At 39.4% G+C, this 20,001-nt stretch overlaps 1 protein-coding gene across 3 annotated transcripts in view; it reads right to left on the bottom strand.

Moving 5' to 3' along the window:
* The window catches only part of TMEM108 (transmembrane protein 108), a 252,886-nt gene that overhangs the window by 161,036 nt on the left and 71,849 nt on the right, over window positions 1–20,001 (bottom strand). The window lies entirely within an intron of this gene.

The raw sequence follows: 20,001 nt of genomic DNA on the forward strand, positions 1-20,001 counted from the left end.
AGGCAGCAGGCTAAGAAAAGGGACACCTGGGACATTGTCTTTGGCATGTACCTGGATGTGGGTAAAGAGAACTGTGACAGCGTGTGACTCACACAACACTACTGAAGACCTGATTACAGTTCAATGCAAAAATTGGTTGTTGTGTGCCAGATTCATATAGAATAAGGACTCTGTGTATGCAATCATGTCAATTATGTGACTGCAGGGATAGATATGAGGTGTTATGCATTGGAGAACAAAGAGAAATAAGCCAACAGCAGCAGGCAAGATAAAGAGTGAAAATACATCTAAAACTGTTTTTCTTGGTTGATCACTAAGATTAATTACCCTCACAATGCACAGGCTCTGTTCAAATGCTGATAGAAACACAAATGAAGAAGAGATTCCCTTGAATCTACCATTATAAATAGAATGCTACAACATTATTTTGCACTCAGACCTTGGATGTATTCTATTTCCAGTCATTTCTCTATAATACTGTTACTATTTTACAGTGGTTTTTTACATAATGATAGACATTACATGAACTACAGGAAGCCCAGGTTAACTAACAAAACTCCTGGAGTGTGTTTGAGTGCCTGGTTACACGATAGACCTTTAACTATTTAACTGGAAACTAAAGCAATTGAGAGATAAAATAGATCTTGATTGGCTGCTGCCCTGATTTCAGTTACACTGTGGATATATGTAGGTATAACAAAAAAAAAAAAAAGCTGAGCAAACGACATTATCAATACATGAAAGTGATTGCATTGCTTTCAGATCCACTTAGAGATGTTAGCTCTACCTCTTAAAATCTTACCATGTGAAAAGCTGATCTTCGCTTTTCTGTCTGTGCTCATGTACAGAGGCTGCTCTACCTGCACCTCTAATCTCAGGTTGCAGAACATGCTATAAGCCATTGCTTTAGCAGCTTGGCACAGATCACATGAATCACACCTCTGAAGTCTTTGAGTAGGAACACCATTAATCAAGCAAAATCATTATTTTATGAGTTTTGAGTGACTTTCAGTCTTCTGAAAGAAAAAACACAACAGGCAAGGTGCACGAAGGGCAGGCAGGTACTGCTCCATTGATTTTGATTGACCTATTTACAGTGGACGTGAATCTGGACCAACAATAAGGACAAAGCTGCAACTATTTCTCAGATATGAAAAACTCCCAATACACCTGTGTTATTTTCAAATATTAAAGAATTATATGCTCAAGTGAACATACATACAGGTATTATGAAACCCCCACGATCAATTTTAAGACCATCACAAAGGAATCTTAAATGTAGTGCTACATCACCTATCCTAGAGGACTACTGCTGGATTGCAATCTGAATGCCAGTGATCCTTCAGATGACTCCAGAAGGCTTCTTTGACTATTAATTCCCTCATGTCTTCCACAACTAATATATTGTACTAGTGTCTTGTCATAAAACTGCATTTTCTCCTTGGAGGCATTGTGATGCTTTACTTAGAAGCCCTTCCCGGAAAAGTCTGCCTTAACAGACAGAGCTTAGTACAGCAACATGAGCTGCCCAACTGAACTTCCTATTAAATCATTCCAAAATTGCCAGAATTATGCCATTGCAAAGACCCTTGAAAAGGAAAGTGTCCTGGTTGCCCTGGAAGTGTAGGTGCCCAGCTCAGATCAAAACTCATGCATCCTTTTTGACTCATACTAATGTCCTTGTTTACAGTTGCAGGATACATTAAATCCTGTTTAAATTACCAAGCATAGGAGCACCTGTGGATTGACACTCAAGACTCCAGTCTTCCCTAACACCATTATAAATGAGGGTGAAGCAAACCAGCCTGCTGCAACCAGCATACTGGTTCCAGTTGCCTGCATTCCTCTACACACTTCCACCCTTTCTCCTGTCCATCTCTTTGGCATTTGCTCTTCTTCCCGCCTTCTTGTTTAGTCCTCCCTCTCCTTTTGTACCTGTAGAGGTTGGATGCTAACTGGCTGGGAAAATGGCTTAGCAGAGGGAGACCTGGGAGATCAGTTAGACAACAAATTGACCATAAGCCAGAAGCATGCCTTTGTGACAAAGAAGAGAGAGTAAAGAAGAGGGAGCCAGACTCTTCTTGGGGTGCCCAGTGAAAGAACAAGAGGCAACAGACACAAACCGAAACACAGATAATTCCATTTAATCATAAGAATTCTCACAGTGAGGGTGGTCCAATACAGGTACAGGTCACCCAGAGATGCTATGGAGCCTTAATCCCTGGAGACTGAAAGTATCCGAAACCCATCTGGACACAGCTACATGCAGCCTGCTCTAGATGACCCTGCTTTGAGCAGATGGTTGGACCAGACAAACTCCAGAGGTCCCTGCAACCTCAGATATTCTGTGAGTCTGTAAATGAAACCCTGTTCCACTTTTTTTTTTTTTTTTAATTTAAAAAAGTATGTTACTGACATGACTAACTTGAAAACCTGATCCTGAACAGTGGGACAAGAATTTCACTTGAGTTCTCCACACTTTACAAAGAAAATGGACTGATGAAACAATGAATTTGAAAATTAAACTAGATGTTAGAGATGCTCCTCACTCTTAAGAATCACACAACTCCTTTTGTGCTTTTCTCAGAAGAAAAAGCTCCACTGGTCACTGCTGCTTGCAGTAAGATCAGTAGCTCTGCTTGTAGCATTGCCCACTTGTGGCATTATGTTTGTCTGGCCCTTAATTTCATGCTCCCAAATGAAGACTGCCAAAGCAATTTTAGTTAGCAAATTTTTTCCTCAGCATCACGGCACATTGGATAAAACCTGTTTTCTTATGCATAGGCAATGATGAAAGAGCATAGAGAATTCATCCCCATAATAAAGAACAAGATGGACCCTTACCCAGAGCTCCAGAGAGCTTTGTAAAAGAAAACCTCTGAGTGCGGCAACTCATACACTTCTTTCAGGGAATGCTATCAGCAAACCAAAGGTCACGATGAGTGCTTTAACGATGGATTACATATATTCTCATCAGTGTCAAGGACTACCCAGTATCAAGCAGAGGTGCATCATGTTCTTACCCAAAGAGGTGGCAAAGTCTTCTGCATAATTCAGTTCCTCAGTTGGACAGAAGACATGGGCCATTCTTTCCCATACCCATCACTCCTTATTGCAACAGTTACCATATTGCTGTTATTAATGATCAAAAGGTAACACCTCTAACCTCAACATTCTGAGTTCTAGTACCTCAAACTCAAATTCAAAAAGCCTTATTTACAAGAGCCTACAAAGTAGGTCCAAAATAACAATGTGGTCTCACTCTTATTTCTTCTTGAGAATAACTCAGTCTTCAGTGAGACAAGAGTGTCAACATCCACAAAAAGAAAGCTTGATAGTTAAGTTAGAAACTTAACAGCAACTTTCATTTTTCCTATGTTGTATATTTACTATGGCTGGAACACCACTCCAACTGAGTTATTTGCAGTTACCCCACAGTAAGTGTGTTGTCTAATGGTTTCCTCAGAATAATTCAGGGAATGACAATATAAAATCAATAGAAATTAAAGTGAACAAAAAATTAAGTTAACTGTCTTCAATATAACAGTCATATATTTGCACCCTATCGCTCAAATGAGATCTGTTGCGAACACCACATTGCCTTGGTTGTGCTCTACCACATGGCTGAGCTTTGGATGCAAAAACTTAGTTATTTATTAATAAATTTGTTGGATATTAGTTCATTTAGCCATTTAGTAAATACAGTCAGGCATACCAGTTCATATATTCCACAAACATGGATGCCATGCAACAATTCAGTGATAATTTTTACACAAATCCATTAGCTCTGACCAGAATAAACAATTTGCAAGGACATACACTAGACGTTATGTGTACATCAATGGCTCATATTTACTTGGCAATTGATTAATCCAGTTTACAGCACAACCAAAACCTCTGGTCTAGTGATAATCCCCAGAGAAGAATTTGTTTACCTGCAACGAGCTAGACTGGAGTACGAGTTGGTTGGGCTTTGTTGATGCAACTGAGGTCTGTTGCACACCCACTGACAGATTTGGCTTAGCTAAACTCTTGCTCTGGGCAGCTGCAGGCTGTGAAGAAATGCAACCTGTGCTGATTCAGCTTAAGGCAAAACTCAGCCCTGGCAAGACCTCCAAGGGAAGGCAACACCAGAGCAGATGCTACAGCACAAGCACTTAGGAATATTGCCTCCTGTTGCCAGGAGAGGAAAGATCACCCAGTGTTTTCAAACTTTTTAAGGCAGTCAGGTTCAATATAAAAAATGTCTTTCATGTGTGCACATTATTGCAGCTGTTTTAGTGTTATATTGGCACATAAGCATTATTAGCAGAAATAAAAGGCTTTGTCAATAATAAGCTCGAGTTTTGTTTTATTCTGCATTATGTTATTGTAACTGCAGATCCTGTGTACAATCACATAATTGCATCTCTACCATTGTAACACTTGTAATTGCCCTCCCTCTTTCTTTAATCTCTCCAGCGGAAAGACTAAAGTTCAAGCTATTCCATATCTGGCATTAATCTACAGAACATCAGTTTACAAGGGTAAAGTAAATTCCATCAGGCCTAATAGGATTAAAGCTTTTTCTGCAGTTTTCAAATCCTCAGAAGTAATAAACATTTTTCTAAGGGAATAGGTGGTCTTCACAGAGTTGATTAGCATGGCCCACCACAATCAGAATAGCTGGCAAGGAATTTACCATAATAATATCACTGCATCTGCATCAAAGATTACTTTATGATTAGGACCTACAGAAAATCTGCTAGATAAACTTGAGGAGAATAGGTCACTCTGGGATGATAGCACAGTAGGCAATAACCAGTTGTCTACATGTGTAGATTTAGGTCTAATTAATATTGTTTTAAAGTAAAGTCACTAGAATATTTTCAGATACAGGTAGTCTCACTGTTACTACACTGTTATCTCTTCTTGCACCTTATCTGGTTAAAATCACTCTGCAAATGTAAGAGTCAGAACTTAACATAGATTTGAACAGTTGCATCTGCTTTCCAAAGGTAACTACTGCAAAGCATTAGGAGAAAATTATTGCTTTTTAAAAAAAATATGCTTTTGAATTGCATTCCTTAATCCATATTTTGGACTCCCCCCCCCCCAAAAAAAAGCCAGCTATAAAATGACAGCATCATTCATCAGAAGCACATTCCAACTGCTGATTTACCTCCCGAGGCACTCAAAGGGTCATTTTTAAACATTAAATTGTCAATAGGATAAAGAGGGACTGATCCTACTTGCTTTAATTAGAGGCTTTTTCTACAGAATCCTCTTCATATAAAGGACTCCCTCCGTAGACCTTGAATGCCTGATTGCCTTCTGCAGTTGAGAGGTGGATTTTCTTAGATTATGTATTTTGTAGTTCTGCTGCACAAGCACAGCCATTTATTCACAGCACAGTTCAGTTTCCTTCCCAATTTTTCCTGTAGAAGTCGGTTCAATCCTTAATTACTTATCTATAGCTGGTTTATAAGCTCTAACCCATCTCTTCAATCTATGCTTTAAAATATTTCCCTGAAACAGTCATCCAGCCCCTCCTACTATTTGAGAAAAATATATGAAGACCATCTCTCGTAAACTGCTTCGATAAAAGATACTGCCTATCACAGTACTACAACAGGCTTTTTTTTCGATTGGCTGTGCTTCAAGATTTGTTTAAAAAAAGGATGCCGTCTTTCACGCTGTGTTCTGCTTTAAATACAATATGCAAGCCACAAGCTCCCAGCTCTTTATGATATGGACCAGTCCTGTGCCTTCGGTGGTATATTACCAACAGGCATCTCAGCAAACATAAGCTCACTGGTCCTGACAAGGACCTTGTTGGTCCTGCTTAAAAAGACAGAATGTATATATATGTATTTATATATACATACACACTCAAACATATGTATATATATGTGTGTGTGTATACACGTGTGTGTATATACGTATCTCCTGCTTTCTACAAGCGGTACAATGCTTTTCATGCAATGGTCGATATTAATGTCACCTTCCCTCGCAGCTCCCACCCATTCAAAAAGAGTGGAAATAATCCATACGCGCTTTTCACTACATGCCTACCACAAAAACTGCTTATTCACACATAACCGAGCCCACCAAGATGCAGGAGGACAGTTACAACGCGAGGCTTTTTAAACTGCCAGCTCAAACCACTCAGCAGCTGCCGCTTCACATCATATTTCATAAAATAAGATTAAAACCGATAAGCAAACGCATCTCAGAAGCCGAGCCACATCCTCCCCCGCCACCACCCCTTACTCCAAGGCTTGTGCTACCGAACACAACACAACCCAACCCCGCAGCACCCACCCGGCCCTGGGAAGAAGGAGCCGGCAGCTGCCGCTGCTTGTCTTACCTCCGCCGCGGTGCCGGCGGCGGCTCCCCCCGCGCTGCGGAGCGGAGCGAGCGGCGCTGCTACCGGGCGGGCACCGCCGCACGCTGCTGCTGCTCCCCCGGCGGCGCGGGCGGGGCTCCCGCCGGCCCGGCCTCCCCGGGAAGGGGCCCCGGCTGCGGCAGGGAGCGGGGAACAGGAGAGGAGGGAGGCGGCAGCGGTGGCCCCGCCGCGGAGCAGGGGCGGGCAGCGAATGTTAAATGAGGAGCCGGTGTTGCGGCAGTGAGGGAGGTGAGGGCTTTTTTTGGATTAGCGATAATTGCGCCGAAAGGGGAAGTCCGGTATTTAGGGGGGGAGGGCAGACTGGGAAGGTTAAATACACAACAAAAGCTGTTGATAGGAATACGGGGTTAAAATGAAATTACAGGTGGTTTTCTCCTTACAGCGCCTTTTGCTCTAAGCAATGGGTTGTTGGAAATTCTGATAGTGTTTTGCCACTTCTGTTTACGCCAGGGCTGGTGTGCTTTCAGGGCAACTCTTACAGTTTATAACCCGGCTGGAAAGGATAGCCAGAGGAAATTTGCTACCACTGAATTAAGATTTACCCTGTAGACAAGGGAACGTCTCCAGGGATTGTTGGTGTGGCTACGCCAAGAGAAACTGAGCCTCAGAAGTGCAGATCCTGATATAGTGCCAGCTCCCAATCCAGATCCCTTCCAGTTTAATGCCTTAGCCTATGCACTACTGCTTGCTGAAAATTTTGAGCCTTCTTTCCTCTTCCCTCATTAAACATAACCCTTATTGGTTTGTATTTTCTATTATATGTTCACCACCTTTTTACCCTGGGTTTTCTATTGCTGTGAAATTATTAACAGCCGCTACAAACCTGCTACATTAGTCCCTTGCCAGTGTAGAGTTACTTTTTATTTCCTAGTACCTTAGTGGAAATGTTGAATCTGTCAGGAATCCAGGACTAATTGTGGAAAGTGGTACATGCAGCTTCAGACATACATGGGAGGTCATAGCAATCACAGAACCATAGAACAGTCTGGGTTGGAAGGGACCTTCAAAACTCATCTGGTCCAATCCCCCTGCTATGAGCAGGGACATCTTCAACTAGATCAGGTTGCTCAGAGCCCTGTCCAGGCTGGCCTTGAATGTCTCCAGGGTTGGGGCATTTACCACCTATCTGGTCAACCTGTGCCGGTGTTTCACCCCCTTCATTGTAAAAAAATTCTTCCTTATATGTGGTTTAAATCTCTTTTAGTTTAAAACCATTAGCCCTTGTCCTGTCACAAGAGGCCCTGCTGAAAAGTTTGTCCCCATCTTTCTTATAAGCCCCCTTTAAGTATTGAAAGGCTGCAATAAGGTCTCCCCAGCTGTCTGGTCACTTGGCATTTCATTCCAGAGGCTTTGCAATTTTTGCAGTCTTCCTTCTGACTGAAGAAAGAATTGTTGCTGGTAAAATGTTACCAACATTGAAACTGTAAATTATTCAATGAGACTTTCATTTGTTAGTGCAAGAGCATCAACCAGTGCCTTGCTTTTATGGCTTTCCCTTTTCCTTTCTTCTTTTGCCCAATATTTCCTTCAAGTTGCTGCATGCTAATAACAAAATGAATGGCTGAATCCATGTCACACACCAACAACTAACAACATCTGTAGTCAGTTATGTTTTCAAATCATAGTATAAATATGAAACAATTGGGCTAAATATGCTAATTGAGCTGTAATAATAGAGTAACCCATTTGTGACTAGGAAGTGTAAGATTCTTGGCCTCCTATATGATGAGATATAAGGACAGTTTCTCAGATCAGCATCCTCAGTTACGTCTGCCAGTTTGCAGATACTCCAGTTTATAATGCCCAAACTAAGTACACTGATCACCAGCTTATAGACTCTATAACATAGTCAATAGCCTTTAGAGCTATAGGGGAGGAGAGAGATCAGTGCTCCGCTCATGTTTGGCAACAAAGAGTCTGAATATGTAAAACAAATCTTTCCATCTACATCAAGTGCTCAGCTGAGGACTGTGAAAATCCTGCCTAGTTCAGTTTTGCAATAGGCAGTGCTTTCTAGCAACGAGCAGGCTCAAGCATAACCTTCCTGAGGAAGCTTTGCTTACCGCAAACCTTTTAAAAGTTCCCTTATCCAGGTTTTATGCACTTACTATATCTTTGCTAGCTATAAAGTTGGTAGTAGCAGGAATATTACTGGAGGTGGATAACAGAGGGCTTTATATCCTTTCCTGACAGAGTAGACCTGATGCAGAGGCGGTGTTGGAAATGGAGTAACTGTTCTTAGCTCAAGAAGAACAGGTTTCTTTCTGCTACAAATTAAACCTTAGTTCAGAATCAAATAGAAGAGGAACATCAGTTTGCCTAATCTTCCTGCTGCCCTATACAGAAGAAGGTAACAGTCCAAAGTTAAAAAGCACCCCTATGCTCAACACAGAGGGGATTTGTTTGGCAAAATGTCCATCAGCTCCGATAACCTTTAAAAATAATTTTGTTCTGTAAAAGCTTTTTCTTCCATAGTTGCTTAGTATAATTCAGGAGGAAATCTCAGCTGCTGAGAAAACATTATCCTGGTTCACACAGACCACATATGAGAACCATGTTTCAGAGAAATCACTTGTCTGTCTGTGTTTAACATACCTGAGGTTAACCACTAAGGCAGTTTAGTAGTTTGTTTTTAAGTAGCCAGCATTAGTTATTCACAGTTTAAAAGGTGTTTTCTGAAGAAGACTAAGGTTCAGCCTTTTCAGAGATCTGCAGTTTAAAGAGAGGCTATGGTTTGTCTCTGGTCAAAAGCCAGCAAGCTTGGCTTCTTCACAGCATTATAATTCAGAAGTAATTATAATGAACAAATGAGAAGGATTGGTATTTCTTCCTCACTGGAACAAAATTCATTTTGATGTTATAACTGTCGTTATAAGAAATTTTCAAAATCCTCACAGGATTTGTAAAAGCACAAAACATTATTCATCCTTGTAATTAATGAAAAATAAAAAAGGGAGTTCCAAACCAAAATAAATGGGAATTTTCAGTGCATAGGGAATCCAAACTGAACTGGTTTAAATACAAAGTAAAATTCGTCTTTGTCAAATAGATGAAAGTTGTAAAGTGGAATGAATGAGCGTGTATACATGAATTCTAGAGATAAATGCCTTTTTTGTTCATGAAGTGCTAATTAGCACTCAAGAGAACTGAAGCCTGATAGATCTCCACCAGCTTCAAATGGTCTGGATGAGGTGCACAAGCAACAGAGATCCAGTGTAACACATTCGTGTTGGAGCTGGGGGATGTTGGGTTTCTCTTCCTCAGCCTGCCACCAAGTTAGCACATTCTTCTGACAAGCCAGGCCATTTCTCAAGCTCTTCTTTTTCTCTCCTGTCTTTGGCCAACTTGACTTCAAGCTCCCCGGAACAGACAGTCTTCAAAAACAGCACACAGACTCAAAATAGAAACAGTAGATACAATATAAAAAAACAAGCAAATCTACAGAACTGGAAACTAATTAATTCCAAATTTTTCCGTGTCCTTTTGAAAATGTGTCCCAGTGAGGCTGCTCTTTTGGACAAGGAAGAGTGATCCTACTGCCACTTCTCAAAGATACAAGCATGAGGAGCCACAGATGAGCCCTCTACAACTGTAACCATCCCTCCTCTCTGTAGGCCAGTCATGTGGTGGGTAACAAACATCCAGCAGGAGCTTATAAATATGCAATTTTAGAAACTGAATCAGTCTGTCACTGGAAGAAAAAAGTATACAGAACTTATTACACAGTATTTTTCCACTTCCTGCTTATTCTAGAAGGACTGTAATTATTCCCTATTGCAAGTGCTGTACAGTAGTAATCCCTCTCCTCCTACATGCTTCATTTACAACTTGAGAGCTAGCAGCCTATTAAGTTTTTAATAAATTACACTAAAATATTATGGCACTGTTCTAAAAGTAAAACCTGGAGGTGAGTTGTTAAGGATATGTTCCTTACATGCATAAAACTACCACTTAAACACGTAGGTTTTTTTAGAAAAATGTCTTGGCTTATAAACATCTGTGATCATAAATAGTTCTCAGAAAAGCACTGGCAGTGAATTTGTAGTATGAGAGTCACTTTTTTAAAGGAGAAAGCTTTTTTCTTTTCACTATTAATCTCTTTTCCTTTCATCTCAGATTTAATTCATCTCTAGGTCTTTACAAAGTCATGAAATTATTCATGTGCTAAGAAGGATAAGGTAGTCTGAAAGAATGAAAGACCTCACGAAGATTCAATAAAAGTAACAGTAAAAATACTGGGAAGGATATGGAAAATATTGGGCTTTCATTCATTCAGGAGCACAACATCAGCCTGAATCATTTGAGAAAGTTTTAAAAAGAATACTTCTCATTTTGCATTCACAGGACTAATTTTGATGGGGATTTCAGATAACAGCAGGCAGTGGAGCATTCTGTCTTTCATATTTATGCTTATGTTTAACATTGGGTCCCTGCATCCATGGTTAAAATATTTAGTTAAAGTAGTCTGTTCTTCAGGCATCTTGAACATTCACCTGCTCTACTGACAGTCACAGAAGCTATACATACCTAGCAGCTCTAAGACTGAACAACATTTACTTAAATCTCTATATGTGGTCCTGGGAAGTCTGACATTAAGTCTACAGACTTCAAAAAACTTCATGTCTGGGGGTTTTCTATCCTTTTCTGTCTCTCATAATCATCTTATAGTACCTCAGAATTTGTAAGGGAGAGAAAAGGAAGGACAGAAGAACCACAAGATGATCAGATATGAATGACAAAGTAATTTGCACGTAGGACATGCTTACATATTGAATGGCTTGAGAAAAGTGTTCACAGATTTCATTTTGATACATATTCATCAAGATGGGCTCTCAAAAAGGCATCTGTTAATAGGGGAAAGCTGTTCTTGTGTTGGTTGCATATGAGAAGTCCCTAAGCATTTAATTAAGCAAATAAAATCTTGAAGATGGAAAGGAAGCAATATATTAAAAATACAAAAACTTCAATAAAACAAAAGAATTATCAAAGCTTTAAAAGTTCACAGAGAGGGAAGAAAAAAAACCCATAAGTCTTACAGAAGAATTCAAAACACTTTGAGAGTACTGTTATTTGGGTAAGACTGCAGCTGTTTAGGCATTCTGCTGAAGACCATGGAGTATACCATTGAAATGAGTAAACTAAAGTATAAAGTTTTCAATGTTTGTCTCAATTATTTTAGTTCTGTCCTCTACATATTGCATATCAGGCTTAAAACATGGATTTTTTCTAATAAATAGGCTGAAGAGACTACTCAAAATGGGACATGTTGAGGATATATACGTACCTCACCCATACCTTAATGAACACATTTCTGAGGATTATCACTGGTAACTGAATGTAGAAATAAGTATATTTTGTTCAGCACAGCCATCTAAGAATAGTTTACACAGAGAGAAGCATTTTACACAACACGTCAACAAAGAAATCTAGCTTAAAGAAGCTCTCAGCTGTAGAGAATTCCTCCTACTGTTGTAGAAATCACTGCTGGCAGGAGCTGTCTTCCTGAAGGGTCACCACATCACACTGAAACAGTGGAAGCTTAAACTTTCATTTTACCGTGTGTCTGTTGGAGTCAGGAATAACAACAGTGGCACAGCAGGGAAGAAACTCAGGCACTCTGGACAGAAAGTGACTGAGAAGACCTCCCCTCATGGCATGCCCAAGCCTCTTCAAAAAACACACATCTTCACATGTCCCATAAACTCTAGAGTTTTGTTGCTGCTGCCTTCTCCTTCTTCTTAGGTGTTTCCCTAGTTGAGGTCTGTATGGTTGACAGAAATGTTCCATGATCATCTTTATATTTGGGATTCATATGTGCTTTCCAGCAGTCAAAGATCTTTAGTGATGCCCTGGAAACTTGTTTTGCACTGGAAGCTGCTTTGGAGCATCTTTGCAGAGTTTACACTTCACCTTGCACCCCAAAACAGCTGCTTGGGCATTTGTATATCATCCAGCCATCCTCCATCAGGAGAGCTCTCAGCAATCAAGTTTTCTTCATGGCAGTTTGAATGAGTGCTTTCATTAAAAAGATCTGCATACCTAAAAACAATTGACTTTTTAAACAAGAAGAAGATTTGCTTACTGCAAAAACTTATCAGAATATTATGTGTCTCAAATAGGTGGAATTTCATTTTGAATCATTGTCTGGGAGCTAGATGTACACCTCATGGAAACTTAGTGGTGTCAAATTATTCTCAGAAGTACCTTATGCACAGCTCTTGGAAACAGAGTTAAAAAACATGATTGCAATGGTACAAATAAATTACTAGATAGAACTAAAAGCAACTGCAGGAGAAGTTTTGATTAACTGTGAAAGAATATGACATACAACAATAGCAAGATCCTAAATTATTTTCCTATCTGTTGCTAAATGTTCTTAACTAAGTACTTAATCCTGCAGTTGGGTTTTAATAAGCTGGTATTAGGGCTGTTGTTATTGTGTCAGCATCGTGATAAAAATCCAGAAGGCCTTTCCAGAGATCATCGCCATAATAGCAAAAAGATAGGGCTTGCTATTTACTTAATGAACTGACAAGATACAAACTTCCCTTGTATTTAGATCCTCCCTCCTGTCCAGAAACTAAACTCATTGCTTCATTATAATTAGGACCCTTGCAGATTTCTTTATAATTGCTAATTACTTTTTAATCTCCCTGGCAATAAATAGCTTTTCTAAACTTAATTGATTTTACTCACAAGGACTGACAGATTACCCGGGATTCTGCTCACCATCTGTCATGTAAACACAGGTAAAGTAAAATTTTCCTTGCTTTTTCCTCCTAAATTACCTCTCTTTTCCTTTGGAGTTGTTCTGTCCAGACTTAGTTTTTGGTTGGATGCAATTATTTGCAAAATAACTTTTCAGAAGCAGAAATGAAACTTACAGTGAACACCAGAGACTTTCAATAAGTTGCAAAGGGTTATATTGAGCTAAAAGTTCCCCTGAGAAGACAGTGCAATTCTTAATTCTAAATGTAAAAATCCCTAAAACTACATTCAGGTTCCAGACTAGCAAATGTTGGGATTAATTCTTTGTTATATTTCTGCGAATTAAGAAAACTAATATAAGCTATGTTATTTGTCTTCTTCTGAACTGTGCATTTCTGGGAGAGGAGGAAAAGAAAACTCACATGTTTCTAACCTCAAAGGTTGGGACTGCTTTGTAATGAAAATTAATTGTCACATAACTTACAAGTCTAGGAAGTGAGACTTTAAAATCAGATGTCTGCTGAACATTGTTTGCGCTGTCCCTGATCTAATTAGAAAATTCTCTCCTTGCCGTCACACCACTATATTTCTGCTTTTATGAAAATGTAACCAGACAGAGTGTACTGGATCTCTTCTTTATAGCTGGATGAAAGTATTTGAACTGCATTAACAAAACCATATAATACATCTTTTCCAAGGGCTATTAATTCAGCCATGTAAAAGTCAGCATTTTGTAGAAATTTTTAAGTGCCTTTGATCTCAAAACATACTGCAGGATTCTGATTCACTCCTGCATTACTTGTCTACTGGTGTGGCTCCTCTGGTCAAAGCAGCTTTCCAGAAGGGTTCCACAATAGCCTCCATGTCCTGACAATGGTATTTTTCCTGTACTTTGTCAAGGAAAAGAAAAAGAAGATCTTTTTTCTAAATAGGACTTTCAACAGAAATGTGGAAGTATTTCAGCCAAATAGAGGATATGGCCAATGTATATGCCTTTTATGTATTACTAAAAATAAACATAGAGTGTTGACAAAACAAATAGAATATGGCTGTTTTCTTTGGGGAAAAAAAGAAAAAAAGGTTAAAATATGTATTGCTCTGAAACACCTGAAACTTGGCACCTGAATTCTATTGATTTCTTTTGATTGTTTTTATCCACAGCGTGTTGGATGTTTGTTACTACTTAGATAGAAAAGATCATTTTCAGAGAGAGCTTTTCCTTTCTTTTAGTATCTTAAAGGGGGGAAAAAACCTGTTTGTTTTCCATCCACTTGCCATACTCCTTTTGCCTACCATTTGCTGCTTTCATCCCTGCTTGCAAAAGGTTCTCAGCCTTTTTTACAGGGCCAATCTCCTAAACAACCTCTGCCCTCAATTTCCTATGGTTTCAGGTGTTTGACTTTCTCCCTTGACTCTTCCAAACTTCTGGAAAGACCAGCCCATAGCTCTGCAATCCAAGTCTCCACTAAATCCTAGATTTGCCTCTTCAGTCCTGAAACACAGTAACTGAATTTGGAGGCAATCCACACTACGCTGTATTTTGTGCTGTTTTATGCAAGAAGCTTCTGATCAGTCAATGCCAGATTTTATTCATGTGTTCCTATTACATGTCAATAAAACAAGCAAACAAAACCCTCTTAAGCACTGCGCAAATTATGCTGTCTGAGATTTTTAATATTACGGAAGGCAGAAGTTGTAAATGACAGGGCATGCTGGTGTTGGTAGAGAGCATTTGTCAAAGTAAAGATGGACTGACTGGCAAGGAGGGAGGGTTGGTAAAGATAATAGAAGTTTTAAGCTCCAGTTTACATTTTATATATCACCCCAGATCAGTAACAACTGTAAGACATTGGCAGCTGATCTTTGTTTGATAACGTTAATAAAAGAGGATGGTGAAAACAGCTGCACTTCTAGTGCATATTTATTTATCTCCTAATGTGTATTAATTAGCTATATTAATTAACTTTGACATTAACTGCCAGACAGAGCATTATGATCAGATAAATGATTCTCAAAGGTTGCTATTGCCTAGTTTTATGCTGGGGAGAGCGCTGGGCTCAGGTGATGAACCGTCAGGAACTCGTTGGGGACTCATAGAGACCTTCCCACTGTCAACCAGCTGCAGCCGCAGGGTGACAGGTTTGCAGATGCCCGTGAGCAAGTCTTCAGCCTTTTGGCAAGCTCCATCACCTCTGAAAATACAATACAGAAAGCAAACACAGTATCTACTTTGTCTTGGTTTTAAAGCAAGTACAAGTTACTCATTGCATCTAGTTCAGCTGTTGATACTTGTGAGAGTCATGTAGGGATTTTCCTGGAAAGGATGGATCAGCAAATGTTTTGCTGTCTTATTTAGGTCCTATAAAAAAAAAAAACATCCTAAATGTGGGTGATTTTGTTTATAATGTGTCACACTTCAAGGTGTTTGGCTGAACATTGGTCACACTTTAAAATGAACAGAATCCAGGGCATTGCGATGGGAACAGGCCAATCCTTGGGAAGAAAATAGATATATTCAGGCTGTGAAATTTGGAGTGATGATTCACTCAGCCTTGTGGCAGCAGTGTAAGGAGCCAGTCTGGGGGATGCTGAGCCTGGACTGATAGGAGCAGGACTCCTTTCTCTTGAAACAATCAACTCAAGCGAGTCTCGGGAATCCCTTACTATGGGTGTTGTGCCATGCCTTGAATTCGCAGGATAGACAACAAATTATGTCCATGGGTGTATGTGCACATGTGCAGCAATAAATAAACATTGTGATTTGCAGCTCAGTTCCAACGTAGCGACTGTGTCACTCATCGGTGTCTCTCAGTAAACTATTTTTTGGGGATTAGCAGCAAGCTTCTCAGCTCAAAAGCAAGGGATTTTTCTTAGACTATTTAAGAGCTTACAGTGCTCCCGTCTGTCCTGTAACTTCCTCTCCGCACACGGAAAATGGAGGTTTCCAATCAATTTGTCTGATTCTGTTTTGAATGCTAAATTCAAACTTGTTATTAACCACCCTCGAGCAAGTCACAGTCCTACAACACATCAACCAGGATGATCCTAATGGTTTTACAGGCCCGTGGCCATATTCTGAGTCTCCAAACTGAATCATTTTCCTTGAATAAGGACTTCAGGAATGTTAAAGCATTTGGTTAAGAACTTCAGACACAGAAACAAAAAACACAATGTCCCTACATACCCCATGTTCTCTTGAAGACTAAGTGGAAATACTTGCCTCATTCTTCTCTCACCCTATGCAAACATCTGTGGTTTCATGAAGTTTACATTATTAAAAATTATCCTCCAAGGCAAAAGTTGTAGAGCCAACTGAGTGTGTCTCATTTTCAAGTCAATGAGTTTCTGTTTGAACAGTCAAATCATACAAGTTAAGGTAGTGGAATAAGAAAACAATAATCTAGTAATAACAAAGTGGGGAAAAGTATGAGTACTTATTAAGCCTCACTCCCTCAGGACTGCACAATTATGTCTGAGTTTTAAATATGCTAAGCATCAACTTAAGTCGTGGACATGTAATGGAACAGGCAACATTTTAACAGATTCACAGTTAAGAGTTTACTGAATTTTGCACTTGGGTAGGTAGTACCTCAGTAAATAATTTATTTTTCCTAAGCTGCCTTTCAAAAATTAAATTAATAAAGCAAAAAGTACATGAAGCACTGTATTCAGTCAAAAAGAATACGTATGTGTTAGTGCCGTTCTTTTTTCAATTGGCTTTGTCTTCAAGGAGGAACATGAGTAGTTTTTCCCACTGCAGTTAATGCTGAAAGGATTGAAGGAAAGAATGAACAGAAAACAAAGGACATTTGCAAAAGACCAACTAGTATAATCTGTCCATGGAATTTTAGCAGTCGTGCAACACATGTTTGTATTTAAAAGTTTAAATTTCCCCTTTCTGAATTTATTTTAGGAGACACTGACTACATTTTAGCTTTGATGTAACCATTTTCAACCTAGACACCTTCCAGCTTTAACTATTTAGTGCCTCTGCGTCAGACAGCTGAATCCTTGGAGTTCATCCCATATTACTACTTCAATAAAAAAATCTCTAAACCTCTTCTTCCCCTACCATTCCAGCCTCCAATGGGTCTCCTCAGCCTCATCACAGACTAAAGTCAAACTTTAGACAATCCATAATCAACTTCTTCCAACCAGTGATTTTATTTATTCGGTGCCTTTCGATTTATAATGCCATTCAGTGTGGCACCTGCCTCATCTCAGCCCTATTCAGCCCTCACCAATGGCTTGCTAGGCACTTGTTTATTCATCTCCTCCAAGAAATGCATTACCTAATGGAAAGTTGCAATTCTCCATTTCTTAAAATAAAGAGTGAAGGAACCTGTTTGTCAGTGGCACATGCACATACACATCTGCACATACATATATTTTCATTACTACAAGTTTTTCCAATCACAAAAGCTTCCCTGTCTGGCTGTCAGGAAAAATCTGTATTCTCACACTACCCATATTAAAGTCAGCTGTGACTTCATCACTATTAATGCAAACCAGAAATGATTTTCCTGTTTCCTTCAGATTTTTATTTCCTATCTCTCCTAGCCAAGGCAAGAAAGAGTACGCAGGGAACAGAATACACCCACGCAAAATAAAATTTAGTCTAAAGAGACAAATTTGGTCAAATGTCTTTCCATACACCACCAGAAATTATAAAAAACAATGGAATTAAAAATAAAAGACATGATCATGCTTTACATAATGCCGATCTACCAGTATTTTTCTACTTCCATTGCTGCTACGCTCTCATCCCTTTGCACTGTTTACAAACATGCTAGATGTTTATGTAGAACATATATTTACAGAAGTGTGTTTTCTAGCTCCTGAAAAGCATTTTGCCCTGTTACCCAAGATAAATTCCAGAACAAATTCCTCTGTATCTGCCAATAACATTTGTGCTGAAGTTCAGTCCTGAGCTTCAGATCACTATAAAAAAGGCTTGGACCACAATTCTATGAACTCTGTAGTTGGGAAATTTAAAAATCAGATTTGATTTTGAGACTTGATTTAATTTTCATTAAAATATCTTTCTTTTTTCTGCATGGATCCATTACTGAAGAGGGAGAATATAATAGAGAGAAAAAACAGATTCTTGCTGTATTTTAATCAAGTTTACTCCCGCTCTGGGACATTTACTCCTACCCTGTCTCAGTAGCCACTATGGTGCTTCTGGAGATTCTGGAGATTCTGTTTCTTCCTACTTAAAAAAAACTGCCCAAGTTCACTAAAATATAAATGAGTACACTTGTATTTTTCTGCACATTACTCTTGTTTGAATGGGTAATGTGAGGGAACGCACAATTGCCAAACAGACCTAGGTTTGTTCAAGACCCGGACATATTTACAAATGTTGATATGAATGAGGGTTTATTTTAGAGATTGTAGAACAGCAAAAGGACACGGGGGAGCCTGGGGGAGTCTAGAGGTTTAGAGTTTCAGTGTGAGGTTCTACCTAATCCAATGTGCAATGTGTAATGTAGCCACTATGGTGAACTGTGCTTTACAGCACAGGCTAGAAAGACCAGCTGTTAAGAACAGAATTATTCCTCCAAGCCTCTAACCTGTTAAGCAGCGTGCTCAGCATCTGCATTGGAATCACAAGACCTTTGGCACTGGTTCTGCCCAGCTGACAGCAATATATGCCTTGCTGTTGACTCCAAGGATCAGGAACTTAATTTCAGACATAAGTCAGAATTTTGCTTTCTAAACAATGGGTTTTTTTCTGTTAGCTTCAAAAGTGGTTTTACCTTCTCTTTACCTGTTGCCTTCTTCCTGTCTTGTTCAGTAGGATGACTAAAAATAATTGCCTGGTTATAAATAACTAATGCTCCTGAATACAAGGAGAAATGAAATGAAAACGGAGAGGTCTTTGCATTAGATCAAAGCCTGTTAGGAACAGTTTCCTTTGGAGTGTAATGGTAATTGGCCAACTTTGTGACTTAAGGGCAGGGAAGACTTAAGAAAAAGGAATATAAATCAGGGAGGGAAACAGCCAACTTTAAAGTTCACGTCTCATTTTGAAGTTTTATCTGTTTCCATGACACAAATGGCCTTGGTTAATAACTTTATACCAGGCATATAAATAGTCAGGTTTTTTTGTCCGTAATGTGAAAAAACTAAAGAGAACTGAGCAATGAAGGTCTAAGGAAATACTAAAAATAGCATTTAGCTGCACCCATAATTCATGGGACTAAAAACCATGTTAAGTGTTGTACAGAAAGAGTAAGAAATAATTCCTTCAGAAGATGCAAATTTCCAAAAGTTTTGTAAGGTATCAGATTTTTTTTGTTTGGAGGTACATTATGCCCTTGCAAAAACTGCATGTGTTTGCTACTGGCTTCGAAGCAGACAGCTTCATCTTGCAGAATTAGTTTTCCTTGCATTTTGCTTAAAAAAAAAAAAAAAAATAAAAAATTCATGCCTGTTTTGAAAACCAACAGATGTTTGTGAAATACTAAAGAGGTGAATCTTTGTGTATAGGAAATATAAATTAATTACAGAATCACAGAATGTTAGGGATTGGAAGGGACCTCAAAAGATCATCTAGTCCAATCCCCCTGCTGGAGCAGGAACACCTAGATGAGGTTACACAGGAATGTGTCCAGGTGGGTTTTGAATGTCTCCAGAGTAGGAGACTCCACAACTCCCCTGGGCAGCCTGTTCCAGTGCTCTGTCACACTCACTGAGAAGAAGTTTCTTCTCAAATTTAAGTGGAACCTCTTGCGTTCTAATTTGAACCCATTGCCCCTTGTCCTACCATTGGTTGTCACCAAGAAGAGCCTGGCTCCATCCTCGTGACACTCACCCTTTGTATATTTGTAAACATTAATGAGGTCACCCCTCAGTCTCCTCTTCTCCAAGCTAAAGAGCCCCAGCTCCCTCAGCCTTTC

Source organism: Streptopelia decaocto (assembly GCF_964273445.1).
Source record: "Streptopelia decaocto genome assembly, chromosome: 2".
NCBI lineage: Eukaryota > Metazoa > Chordata > Aves > Columbiformes > Columbidae > Streptopelia > Streptopelia decaocto.